Here is a 14490-nt window from a genome sequence, read left to right on the forward strand (position 1 = left end):
GATTTAGCTCAGCGGCAAAGCGCCTGCCTGGCAAGCGCAAGGTCGTGAGTTCGGTTCCCGGTACCGGAGGAAAAAAAAAAAAAAAAAAAAAAAAACCACTGCAGGGCGCAGCCCCGCCACGCCGGCACCCAGAAATGCAGGCAGCAGGCGCCCGGGAAGCGGCGCAGAGACGCGCAGCGGAGAAGCGCCAGGCCACAGAGAAGCTCCGACACAAGAGGCCCGCCCGGACACGTGCGCGAACCATCCCGCCATGGAGAAACCCCTGGGAAAACACGCCACACGGCGGGTCACCCTCGGCCCTGCCCTTGAGAGCCAGAGAGGTCCGGAGTCAGCGGAGGAGCAGCCGATGAACGAGGACTCGATCACGAGAGCACCGACGCCCAGGGCGAGCGGACTTGGGGCGCGGGAGCCACTCGGGAGCTGGAAACCAGGAGGACCTTGCGCCATACCTGGGGAGCCACCTGGAGGCCTTCTCCCCCTAACTGTGCAGGCCGCGGTGGAGGAGCGAGCGGAGCTCCGGAGGTCCGCACCGAGACTTCATGGATTACACGGGTGCCCGATATTCAGAGTCTGCAGAACCGCCTTCATGGAGAAGGTGCGTGTCCAGGTTACCCGCCTGGGACACTTTGCACTGATGGTGCTGGGACTGACTAGCGGCCGAGGACTTTATCCACTTCATCCACTTCATCCAGGACTTCATCCTGCCGCCTGTGCCGACGGCTGGGGAGAGGACACCAAGTGGTTGCGGGGTCCCAATGCGCTGCGAGGCCGGAGAGAACGCCCCTCTGCTTGCTTAGACAAGAGGCGCTGATAAAGCATGCTTCCCTGGATCCCAGTGCAGTAGAGGCACAAGCTATTCTTGAGGATGGGCTTGTTGCTCAGTCAGGCCCAGACAGTGGAAGCGCGCTGCGGAGGACGCTTTTGCCCCGGATGGCTCGCTGGAGATGGCGGTGGGAGTGGCCTCCTCAGTGTTTGTGGCCGTGGCAGGGGAGGCCAAGGGCAGAGGGCAGAGAGACCCAGAGGGGGCGGCTGCCTCTGATGCAGCACTGGGAGAGGCAGACCCTGGGTCTGGTTCTGGGGACGCTGGGGGGGTAAGGGGGGGCTCATCGACTGCATTCCTCTGCTGCCGCTGTCGGGGGCCGGGCCATCTCCGGAGGGATTGCCCTGGGAGGCCCCCTGGGCCATGCCCTGACTGTGGGGGTGGCCGCTGGAGGTCAGGCTGGCCTCTGGAGCCGGGACCCCGGGGTTAGGACCCCTCCTACCAGCTGGTCCGGCAGGAATGAAGGGGCCCAGGCATACTCTGCCTTCTCCCTCTGGCCGACCATTGTCTCCAAGGAGGAGCCCCGCGAAATCTTGACTATAGAGGAAAAAGTAGACGCCCCATTGCTGGACACTGGTGCTGGTCTCTCGGTCCTTCTTCTCAGCCCTGGCCTTCCTTCCAGCCTCACACCTCAGGGAGGGGAGTCACTGATGAGGAGGTAATCCGCTATTTTTCGCAACCCTTGGGCTGTAACTACTTGTTGGATCTTTCTTGCATATCTTTGTTTTCCCGAGAAGCCACTTTGAGGATGCCAACATGTACTGCAGCAGCCATTGATGATTTCCTACCAATCTGTCCATAACTCTGTAATGTTTGTATTGCTCCTATGCTATTTCGTAAATGGATGTATGTTTGTTACTACGTGTTTCCCACAACAACCACTGAGAATACTCAATGATTATTTGATTGATCACTCATGTATAGCTGTATTTGTTTTCCCTAGAGACCACTTTGGAGAATCCAAGCTACAGTATAACCACCACTGATAATTTCCTGCCATTTTTGTCTGTAACTCACTATTACTTGTCCATTTGTTTTCCTGAGAAACTATCTTGAAGATATCAATAGGTAAAATAACCACCATTGGTTAATTCCTACCACTTTGTCTGTAATTCGGTGAATCCCCCTATTGCTATGGTGTCCTTCTTTTACTCTTTAAAATTTAAAAAAAAAAAAAACAAAAAAAACAAAAACAAAACGCTGAAAAAAACAGGTAGGTTATGACCATATCTCAACCTGACAAAAGCCATTTATGACAAACTTACCACTAACCATATTAAATGGGGAAAAGCTGAAAGCTTTCACTTTAAATCAAGAACAATACAAGCATTTCCACTATGACCACTCTTGTTCTATATTGCACTCAAAATGTTAGAGCAATCAGACAGAAGAAACAAATAAAAGGGACATTTATAAGAAAAGAACAGGTCAAACTGTTATTAATTGCAGATGACATGATCCTCTACACAAACACATCCAAAAAATTCCACCAAGAGGGGCTGGGGATTTAGCTCAGCGGCAAAGCGCCTGCCTGGCAAGCGCAAGGTCGTGAGTTCGGTTCCCGGTACCGGAGAAAAACCAAAAACAAAAAAAAAATTCCACCAAGAAACTCATAGAACTAATAAACAAATTCAACAATATACTATACAGAAAATCAACACACAAAAATCAATAATGTTCCTGTATGAATTCACCAAAAAAAGAAAACAATATCACTATTTGGTAAAACATTACCATTCGTAAGAGAAACAAGAAAAATTAAATATTTAGGAATTAACCTAACCAAGGAAATACAGCAGAGCCTCAAATTATAGGTCGCCTTACATACAAACAACCTGAGTTATGACCAGAATTTTAGGTTTAACTTATGACCAAACTCTGAGTTGTGACTCAAATGCCTGCTGCTTATGTGGTTGTAAACAAAGACTCGCAATGCCAGAACAGCATATGTAAGTGTCGGCCTGAGCCCAGATGCCCGCCCATGCTTGTAGACATGGTATCAGTCAGTGCTTTAGATAATCACGATGATTATGGCTATCAAAATGACCCCCAAAAAGCTAGAAAAGAAGTTACGGAGGGGAGGGAAGGTTAAAGAACAATGTTAAGCAAAACACAGAAATAGACAACCTTAGAACAGCTTTTAGTTCTAAAAAGGTTAGGACCCTTAGCCAAAAGCAGGTCCTAGCAAAACAGCAAGCAGGACACCAAAACAACACCCAGGATTTGGAGGCAGATTTATTTTACATCGATGGGCACTGGTCAGGATCATTCCCCAAATGTCAGGCCCTGATCTCTGGTGGTCAGAGCTTACATGGGGTAAGCAAGCAGGAAATACAGAGGCAGAATGGCCTGTCAATGAGGGACTGGTTCTTACAATATGCACCGCAGTGACCAGGCAGGTAAGAAACAAAAGGAACAGGAACTGTAACGGGAACTGTCACCTGGACAACTACCAAACTGAAGTACACTGGCCTGGGGGGATCTTCTGCTACACTACTGGGCTACAGACTCTTCCAAGGAGGAGGGGGACACAGAGAGCCAGCTTCCTGACGTTCTTATGGAAGGGGCCTCTCCTTCCCAACAATAATCACCTCGCATTTCATCCTCCCTCCCGCAAGCCAAAAATGTCAATCTGAATGGTGAGTAGTCCAAAATTCTTGTTCCTAGTAAGCTAAGCACATTTTACAAATTTTTGGTGAATACACTAGGAAAATTATTGGTGTTTCAGCTAAATTATCCACAGTGTACAACTCTATTTATTATGAAAAGATCAGTAAAGGGTGCTTCAGGAGGTCTGGGATGCACCATGAGTATTTCCATTTTTCTTATGGGGAAAATAGTCTTTTCCCATAAGAAAACTTGAGTTACAACCAGCCCTCACAAACAAACTCAGTTTGTAAGTTAAGGGCTCACCATAAAAGACCTCTACAATGGAAAGTATAGTACTCTGAAAAAAATACATAATACATCAGAAAATGGAATTATATCCCCTGTTCCTGGATAGGCAGAAACAATACTGTCCAAATCACCATATTACCAAAGCTGATATGTTGTTTTAATACAATCCAAATGGATATACCAACAGCATCTCTCATAGAATTAGAAGACACCTTATATAAAACCAGCAGAAACCTTGCATGAACCCCAAAGAGTAAAAGTAATGCTGGGGAACAAAAAGCAGGAAGCATCCCATATTTTAAGATACGCTCGGGGGCTGGGGATTTAGCTCAGCGGCAAAAGCGCCTGCCTCGCAAGCGCAAGGTCGTGAGTTCGGTTCCCGGTACCGGAGAAAAACCAAAACCAAAAAAAAAAAAAAAAGATACGCTCTAAAGCTACAGTGATAAAAATGCCATGGTACTTGAGGCAGGAGGATCACTGCAAGTTTAAGGGAAGCCTCAGCTCTGTAGTGGTCTCAGCTCTATAGTGAGTTCAAGGTCAGCCTGGACTATGTAGCAAGACCCCACCTCAAAAAACTAAATTAAAAAATTAAAATGCATGGTGCTAACACAAAAACAGAAATACAGATCAATGAAGCATCACAGAAGATGAAGAAACATTAACACATTAAGCCATCTACTAATTGCCAAAAGGGACAAAAACAAACACTGGAAGAAAGACCGCATGCAGAAGACTGAACCCAGACCCACAGCAATCATCATGCACCAAATTAAAATCAAAATGAAATCAAAAACAGATATTAAAACAGAAACACTTTAACCTGCTGTAAGATAAAGATAAAACTCTTCAGGTGATAAGTGTAATAAGGACTTTCTAAACAGAACCCGAAGTCCACAAGAAATGCTATAAAGTACCAGTAAATGAGATTATATCAAATGAAAAACTTCTGCACACCAAACAAAACAATACAATGAGGAGACAGCTAACAGAATGAGAAAATATTTTGCGACCTACCCCTCTGACAGAGGACTTACATAAAGAGCTCAAAAAAATCAGACTCCCCAAAATAAAAGAACAATCAAAAACTGGACAACTGAAATGGATGCTTCTCAGAAGAACAAAAAGAAATAAATACAGGAAAAAATGCTCAACAGCAAGGCATGTTGGCACAGACCTATAATCCTAGCATTTGGGAGGCTGAGGCAGGAGAATCACTGTGAGTTCAAGGCCAACCTGAACTGTACAGCAAAACCCTGTCTCAAAAAGACAAAAAAAGGTAGGCATTGTGGCACAAGCCTGTAATCCCAGCACTCGAAAGGATGAGCCAGGAGGATCCTGCAAGTTTGAGACCAGTTTGGGCTACAAAGTGAGCTCAAGGCCAGCCTGAACTACATAGTAAGACCCTGCCTCAAAAAGACAAAAAAGCTCGATACATCTGGCCATTTAAGAAATGCAAATTAAATCAATAATGAGATTCCATCTTATCTCGGGGGAAAAAAAAAAAATGAATACCATCAAAAAATCAAAACAAATGCTGGAGAGGAAGGGGGGCACTTCACTGTTGGTGAGAATGTAAACTCGTATAACCGCTATGGAACTCAGTATGGAGATTCCCCAAAAACCTGAAACTAGAAATTCCACTCAACCAAGCTACTTCCCTTCTAAATTTTGTCCCAAGGAAGTTAAACATGTTATAAACAAACATGTTCTAAAAAAATCATGTTAAACGTGATACAAACATATTTATAGCAGCATAATTCATAATAGCTAAAGCTGGAAGGTGGCCTAAATAGCCACCAACAGATGAGTGGATTAAGAAAACGTGACATTTATACATGATGAAGTCCTACTCAACAATAAAGACGTATAAATTTGAGAAAGGAAAATGGATGAACCTTGAGATCATGGTGTTAATGAAATAAATCATACACACAAACTTAAATATCATATAACTTCTCTTATATGAGAAGCTGAAAGTATAAATAATTTTTAAATTAACAAGGATTACAACATGAATTGTACCAGAATGAATCCAACGGGCAAAGAAAGCAACTAAACAAAGGAGAAATAAATGGAGCCTATAACAGGAAAATAATCTGACAAGGATAAGTCAAAACATATCAATTATAATCATCAATGTTAATGGTCTCAATTTGCCAATCAAAAGAAACAGACTGGCAGAAAGGATCAAGAAGCAAGATTGTACAATATGTTGCAAATATGAAACATTTAATTCAAAAAAAAATTCAAAGACAAAGTCAAAGGATAAAAAACACAACTACAGGACAGGAACCTGTAAAAAAGCAGGGGGAGCTATTCTATTTGCAGACAGAGTGGGTTTCAAGTCAAGACTGATTAAGACAGACAAAAAAAGTCACTACATTCCTGTAAAGGGAACAATCCAAGAACAAGAGCTAACAATCACAAATATATATGCACCAAATATAGGTGCACCCAACTATATAAAACAAGTATTAATAGATATGAGAAATAAAATAAGCACTAATACAGTTTTAAAGGGGGACCTAAATGTCCCACTGTCACAGACAGCTCAACTAGACAAAAAATAAATACCAAAACTGAACAAGATACTTAAACAGACTTATTAGATATCTAGTGTTTCACCCCTAACATCAGAATACACATTCTTTTCAGCTGTGCATGCGACATTCTCCAAAATAGACTACATACTAGCACACAGAATATGCTTAAGTTAATACAAAGAAATTGAAAATATTGCATGCATATCGTCTGACCACAGTGGAATTAAATTGGAAATCAATACCAAAAGACTCCACAGAAACTAAGTAACACCTTCCTGAACGACCAACGGGTCACACCTGAAATTAAAGTGGAAACTAGACAGTTTCTACAATTAATAATGCCAATACAACATACTGGAGGTTATAAGACACAATGAAAGCAATCCTACAAGGAAAATTTATAGTAGTGAATACCCATATCAGGAAAACAGAGCAAGCTTAAATAGACAACTTAATGTTGAACCTCAGGCTTCTAGAAAAAGAAGAGCAAGTGAAGCTCAAAGCTCATACAAGGCAGAAAATTATAAAGACCTGAGCAGCTGTTAATGCAATGGAAACTAAAATAAGCAATGCAAAGAATCAGTGAATCAAAGAGTTGGTTCTTTGAAAGATTAAATAAAATTGATAAACTCCTAGCCAAACTTATCAAAAAAAGACTCAAATCTATGCAATTGGGAACTAAAAAGGTGAAATCATAACAGATCCTGCAGAAATCCATAATATCATCAATACCTACACTTCAAGAATTTGTATTCCAATAAGATGGAATACACAAAAAAAGTTGACAGATTCCTAGACACATATGAATTACCAAAGCTGAATCGATAAGATAAAAATTCTGTTATGGTTTGTGTTTGGGTGTCCCCCAAAAGCCTCATGCGGTCATGGGGGTGGGCTTTTTGGAGGTGGCTGAATCTAGAGTTTGTGATTGGTTCACTGTTTAGTGCTGGGATTTGCAGCGTGAGTACTGGACCCGCCCTGAGCAGAGAGCCTGCATACAATATAAGGGAGGATAAGAGGCTTCCTTTACTTACTTTTGCACCCTTTTGCACCTTTGAAGTGGAAAGTAGGTAGTTTCTACAATTAACAATGCCAATACAACACACCAAGAAGCTATGGGACACAATGAAAGCAATCCTACAAGGAAAATTTATAGTGAATACCCGTATCAGGAAAACACCTTTTGCACCTTTTTGCTCTTGTTGCTTTTGCTGTTTTCTTCTGCCTTGAACTATTGCCCCTCTACCATGCCACCTTGTTTTGGAACCCCCCTGATTATGGACAGAAACCTCCACAAACCGTGAGCTAAATAAACCTTCCCTTCCTCAACTTTGGGGTGTCAGCTATTTTGTCTCAGCAATGAGAGACAGGTAACCAAGACAAATTCTAAATGAACCAATATCAATCATCAAAAAAATCTGAGATGTAATTAAAAACCTACCAACAAAGAAAAGCCCAGGCCCTAACAATTCACTGCAAATTCTACAAGGACTTTAGAGAAGACCTTATACCACTACTTCTCAAACTCTTTAATAAAATTAAAAAGGAAGCAATACTCTCAAATTCATTCCTAGAAGCAAGTATTACCCTGATACCAAAATGGGAAAAGGACGCAACCAGAAAAGAGAACTACACACCAATCTCCCTAATGAACACAGATGCAAAAATCCTCAGTAAGATACTGGCAAACAGAATGCACAAATCATCAAGAACATTATACACCATGAGCAAGTAGTATTCATAGCAGCAGACACAAATCAATAAATTTAATACATCATATTAACGAAGCCAAGGACAAAAACCATATGAACATCTCAGAAGATGCAGAAAATGCTTTGAACAAAGTCCAACACCCATTCATGATAAAAAAAAAAAAAACTCACAGAAAATTGGAATAGATGGTCCTCATTTCAATGTCACTTATGACAAACCAACAGCCAACATCATATTAAAGTGCCTAAACCTGAAAGCTTTCACTCTAAAATCAGGTACAAGATTGTGGGGAGTGGCTAAAGCTGTAGATCAATCACACATGCAGGGCTGGAGCAAGGGTGGCCCCAGAACAAAGAGTGCCCAAGGCGAGCCACGTGAACAAGCTGCTCTAGCCTAGAAAACACCAGGCACCTGAGGTAAGCCAAACAAACAGCTTGCTAAGAAGAGGGGTCATGCAACTCAACCTACTCAGTGTTACAAAAAAACATGCTGTGATTGTTGAGCAGCTCCTTTTCTCCCATTCAGAGAGAGAGCTCCACCTGACCTCAGCTGTCTGTTTCCGGGCTCTTTATTTCTTCATCCTCTACCATCCTTCACTCTGAGAATTTCGAGAGCTGCACTGAACACAGCACAAGATAAGGATGCCCACTATCACTACTCTTATTCAATATAGTTCTAGAAATGCAATTAGACAAGAGAGACAAATAAAAGGAATAGGGTAGGAAAGCAAGAATTTACATTATCATTACTCGCAGATGATGATACTCTAGATACAAGATCCCAAAACCTCCACCAAAAGACTTCTAGATTTAATAAACAAATTCAGTAGTGTAGTCAATACTCAAAAATCAATAGCCTTCCTGTACACAAATAATAAACTCACTGAGAGAGACATTAGGGAAATAACACCTTCCATAGCAGCATGCAAAAAATGAAATACCTAGGAGTCAATCTAACAATGGAAGTGAAAGACCTCTACACTGAAAACTACCGTGCTCTGAATAAGGAGACTGAAGAGGATATCAGATAATGTAAAGGTATCCCTTCCTCTTGGGCGGCAAGAACCAATATAGTGAAACTGGTCATACTCCCAAAATTGATACACAGATTTAATGCAATATCAATCAAAATTCCAGCAGTATATTTCACAGAATTGGAGAAAACAATCCTAAAATTCATTTGGAATCAGAAGAAACCTAGAATAGCAAAGGCAATTCTGGGCAACAACAGCAAAGCAGGGCCATAACAACCCCTGACTTGAAAGTATTCTACAAAGCTACTGTAACTAAAAATAGAATGGTACTGGCCAAAAAAAAAGGGGTGGGGGGACCCAAGAATCAACGGAACAGATTAGAAGATGCAGAAACAACTCCAGAGGTATTCAGCCACCTTATCTTTGACAAAGGTGCCAAATACCTTCACTAGAAGAAAGCCTCTTTAATAAATGGAGCTGAAAAACTGGCTTTCCACATGCCAAAGACTAAAACTAGACCCATAACTTTCACCATGCACTAAATTAAAATTGGAATGGATCGAAGATCTAAATATTAAAACAGCAACACTACATCTGCTAGAAAACTCTTCAAGACACTGGTTTGGGCAAAGACTTTATGAACACAACATCAATCACAGAGGAACAATCACAAAGAATCTGGGACCGCAACTGGGATCTCATCTCATTAAAAAGCTTTTGCACAACCAGAGAAACCACCAACAGAGTGAAGAGACAATCACAGTGTGGGAAACAATGTCTGCCAGCTGTTCCTCAGACAAAGGACTAGTATCTAGAATATCTATAAAGAACTCAAAATAATCAGACCCCAAGTTTAGACCAAATCCAAAAATACGCACATGAAATGAATAGATACTTCTCAGATGAAGTAGAAACAGCAAATAAATATATGAAAAAATGTTCAACATCACTGGTCATACGACTGATGCAAATTACAGTCTCATTCAAGAAACCAACCAATAACAAATGCTGGTGGGGGTCTGAGGAAAAAGGAACCCTTCTCCACTGTCGGTGGGAGTGCAGACTGGTGCAACAACCACTGTGGAGATCAGCATGGAGATTCTTTCAAAAACTAGAACTAGAGATTCCATTCAACTCAGCTATTTTGCTTCTTGGTACCTTCCTGGAAGAATTAAAGGTATCATAGAAAAGCTTTCTGTGCACACCTATGTTGATAGCAACACAGTTTGTAATAGCTAAATCTTGGAAACAATCCAAATGCCCATCAACTGACGAATGGATAAAAAAGACATTTTTTTTAATACAATACAGTACTACTCAGCCATGAAAAAGGATAAACTTGAGACATTTCTAAGTAAATGGATGTGCCTTGAGACCACACTCTTTAAGTGAAATAAATCGACATGCATGTAGAAGTACTACATGCTTTCTCTGGTATGAGAAACTGAAAGTGTAAATAAGTGTAACCAAAATGTAATGGATATTGTGAAGTAAGAAAATGTCCTAGGCCAGACATGGTGGCGCACACCTGTAATCCCACCACTTGAGAGGCTGAAGCAGGAGGATCACTGTGAGTCTGAGGCAAGCTTGGGCTATACAGCGAGTTCAAGGCCAGCCTGAACTGCATAGTGAAACCCTGTCTCAAAAAGACAAAGAACAGGAAAGAAAGAAAAAGAAAACTTTGAAATGGGGGAGAAGGTCTCTCTATTATTCCCCAGGCTGTTCACAAAGTTCTGGGCTCAAGACACCCTCCCAAGCATCCTCCAAGTGGCTGGAATCACAGGCACACAGCACTGCACCTGGCTTCAATGTTATAAACTGCAATTGTACAATACCAAATGAAGTGCACAAAGGATACAGTAGCCTAAAGCAGAGCATTTTGCTTACCTGCAGACATTAAAAGCAGGAGCACTAAACACTGACAAATGTACTTATTTATTCATTTTTAGTTTTTTGAGACAAGGTCTCACTGTGTAGTCCAGGCTGGTCTTGAACTCATTATGCAGTCCAGATTGGCCTCAAACTCACTATGTAATCCAGACTGGCCTCAAACTCATGGTGATTATCCTGCTTCAGCCTTACAAGTGCACACTGAGGTATTTAAACTGGGTGCTATAGTTCAGATGTGGTGCGCCCCACTAAAACTCCTTGAAGTTTGACAGCCAATACAAAAGTGCAGGAAAGGAGGGACTTTAATCGGTAACTAGGTCATGCGTTTGCTACCTTTACAAATGGATTAACATCTTTATCAAGAGACTGGGTCAGTTCTCAAAAGAACAGGCTGATGCAAAGCAAACTGGCACCTTCCCTCAGCCACCTCACACACACGCCTCTCCTCAGCCCACCTGCTCTTCTGCTGAGCAGATGCCAGTAACTTCCTACCCGCAACTGGAAAAAATACACTTCTCCTTACACATTATCAGTATCATGTACTGTTAGCCCAGCAGTGTAAATTTTTCTTTTTTACTTCCTTCACTCACTCTACTTAAGCTAAACTCAAAAATTTAAAGGGAGAAACCACATTCTGCAAATCTTAGGTCGGAAAAAAAAGAAAAAGCGTACCACTTACGCCTGCGTGCTCTGTGTGGTTTTTCTAAGGTTCTCTTAGTTCCCTCCACTACCCCCCTGTATGATTTCTTTCTCTTTTGTTAAATTCTACTGTGACATAACATGAAATGGCCCTGCTTAAAGGTCTGTAAGCATAAATATTACTTTTTTTTTTTTTTGGTACCAGGAATCGCACTTAGGACCTCACACCTGCCAGGCAGGCACCGTGCTGCTGAGCTATATCCCCACCCCTCTGTGCATAAGAAATTCCAAGAAAAGTATCTAGTAAGTGATTATTATATAAATCAGGGCATTACTGCATTTAAATCACCAAATTCTAGGGAAGACAAGATTATCCTTTAAGAAAAAAAAATTGTTTAAAACACTTATTACATATGCAGAAACTTCATTTTGCTTGTCTTGCTTCCCTTGGTTAACGGAGATTAAAAAAAGAGGTTTAAAAGGATATATTCCAACTCGCAGTTTTCTGCACATGCCATGAATATTACTCTTTATGTGCATATACAGTGTTATTAATAAATGAACATGAGGCATGCTAATATATTTAACCACGAAAAAGACCGAGTTGTGTTTTACATAAAACCTAAAATAAGGACTGCAAAGTATGCTGTCACCTTACAATGATTTTTTAAAGGGTGGGGCGGGGCATAGCTCAGTGCTAAAGCACTTCCTTAGCATGCACAAGGCCCTAGGTTTGACCCTCAGCACCACAAAGATAAATATAAGCATTTTAAAAGGCTGGTTCCAGAAAGGGATTCTTAGTTAACCCTCCACTAATTACCACTCAATATTTTCCCAAGACATAAAGTAAACTTTTACAATATTTTCTTTAAAATTTTAGTAAAAGAGAAAAACAGCAAAGTATTTTCAATATCAGTAATACCAAATGAATAGGTTAAAAGCAAAACTAACACATACCTCATGTAAATCAGAAGATGGAGACTTTTTCCTTTTTGCTTCCGTAACAATCTCTACAAAAATCAAAAACATGGTAAAAATTAACCATTTAACACCTAAATGAAATAAACAATTTAATGAAAGAGATCCTTTTATATCCATCCTTTTATATTAACTTACTAGACAAGACTTTACACTGATATCTATTACAGAACCTGAAAGGTTACATATAAAGTTCAAAAATAATTAAACGTGATACAAGAATAGCAGATTCTCATTAAATGGTTCCAATAAATACATGAGTGATGACAATAGAAAAGAAAACTGGCCCTAACAACTAAACACAAATTTTAGTGGAAAACCTCCTATCCAGTGCTAAATTCACCTCATTAGCTGTCAGAATAAGGGCAGGGAGTGGAGTATTTAGAAGCTGGCCATGTTCTACAAAAATATTTTCAGTTCTGGATCCAAGCATCCTGTGCAACTGGGGACACTTTAACTCTTTACTCGCCAACATTTCTCCGGCTTTCTATGAATGCTTCTTTCATAAATTCTTTGAATCAGCAAATATTTACTCTGCCTATCATGTGCCTGTCTTGGTGCTAGGCAATGAGTATATGAATTGAGCAAGTTAGCCCAGTCTAAACTTTCTTAACCAAAGGGGAGGAGAAAACAAATCTTAACTCCTACCTTTCACTCGATAGAAAAATTAATTTGAAATGATCATACACTTCAATGTCTAAGATAAAATGAAGTTTCTACTAACCATAAATGAAAAGATTAATAAACTGGGCCTCATTAAAATTAAGAATCTCTGTTCATCAAAACTCATGATTCGGAAAGTGAAACACAAGCCTCACGCTGGAATTAGATTACTGATGTTTTATATATATATTCATCAAAGGAATCATAACCAAAATGCGTGGAGAACTCCTTGTGCTAAGGATACAGCTCAGCAGTAAAGCACATGCTTAGCACACTCCAAAGCATATGCTTAGCACCTGGGTTCAATCCACAGCAACACCACACACACACACACACACACACACACACACACCTCCCATAAAGCAAATACAAGACAATTTAATCTTCAAAAATGAACGTGCAGATATCAGACAGATTACAAATAGCAACAGTCCTGGAGGTCATTCACCAGGATATGCAGGTACTCAGAAGCATGGTGAGATAAAAACACAGACGCAGGCAGGCAATTTTTAAAAAAGAAAAGAAGTGCTGGGCATGGTGGATATGCCTGTAATCCCAATACTCAGAAGACTGAGGTAGGAGGACCCTCCTGAGTTTGCAGTCCAGACTACATAGTGAGCACAAAACCAGTCTTAATCTACACAGCGGGAGCCTGTCTCAAAAAACCAAACAAGGGGCTGGGGATTTAGCTCAGCAGCACAGTGCCTGCCTGGCAAGCGCAAGGTCGTGAGTTCGGTTCCTGGTACCGGAAAAAAAACGAAAAAAGGAAAAAAAAAAAAAAAAAAAAAAACAAGACCGTGGCACAAGTGGCCTGGGGGAGTTTCCTCTCATTGGCTGCTAGGCTCTGCTAACTACCACACAAAAGGTCTGCCCCACTGAGCTCCAGGGCCCACTGAACTCAGGGGCTTAATGGATTCTGTGAGAGGTGTGGTCAGAGAATGCAGAGAAGGCACAGACAGAAGGGGTTGCAAGCCTTGCCCCACATAGGAGGAGTGGAGGGAGTAGACTCACACACCTGAGGAGACAGCCATGGAGGAGAGAGAGCTGGAAAGGAGGAAGCTCCCCAAGAAGTCATCGAAAGACCCAGTGCTTGACCAGTTCTGCTCCACTGCTCCCCACCTACTTCCAAGCAGTGGAAAGTTTCTGGTCAGCGGTCAGAGACAGAACACCTTGCTAGTCACCTTGCTAGTCACACCCACAAATCTAACCCAATCCTGCCAACCCTGAGAGATTTATCTACTTTGGCATATTTGCGCTAATTTTAAAAATTTTTTTGTTTACATTTCCCTTATAAATTTTTTACTCTCTGATTTATCACTTGTTGCTCCTTTTGAATATTTTAAATTTTTTAAAGCGTATGTATATATATATGT

General features: G+C 41.2%; 1 protein-coding gene across 7 annotated transcripts in view; it reads right to left on the bottom strand.

The window, feature by feature from the left end:
- Positions 1-12486, bottom strand: part of Senp7 (SUMO1/sentrin specific peptidase 7) — a 166774-nt gene extending 154288 nt beyond the window's left edge. For 5 of the 7 annotated variants that reach the window (XM_013515200.1, XM_013515203.1, XM_013515202.1 and 2 more), the window contains exon 1: positions 12434-12486. The gene's annotated coding sequence lies outside the window, so the exon portion shown is untranslated. The remainder of the gene's footprint in view (positions 1-12433) is intronic. The other 2 variants (XM_013515199.1, XM_013515201.1) reach the window with 2 other exon arrangements.
- Positions 12487-14490: the final 2004 nt, after the last annotated feature.

The sequence above is a fragment of the Chinchilla lanigera genome, unplaced genomic scaffold (assembly GCF_000276665.1).
Source record: "Chinchilla lanigera isolate Chin_1 unplaced genomic scaffold, ChiLan1.0 scaffold00026, whole genome shotgun sequence".
NCBI classification, from domain to species: domain Eukaryota; kingdom Metazoa; phylum Chordata; class Mammalia; order Rodentia; family Chinchillidae; genus Chinchilla; species Chinchilla lanigera.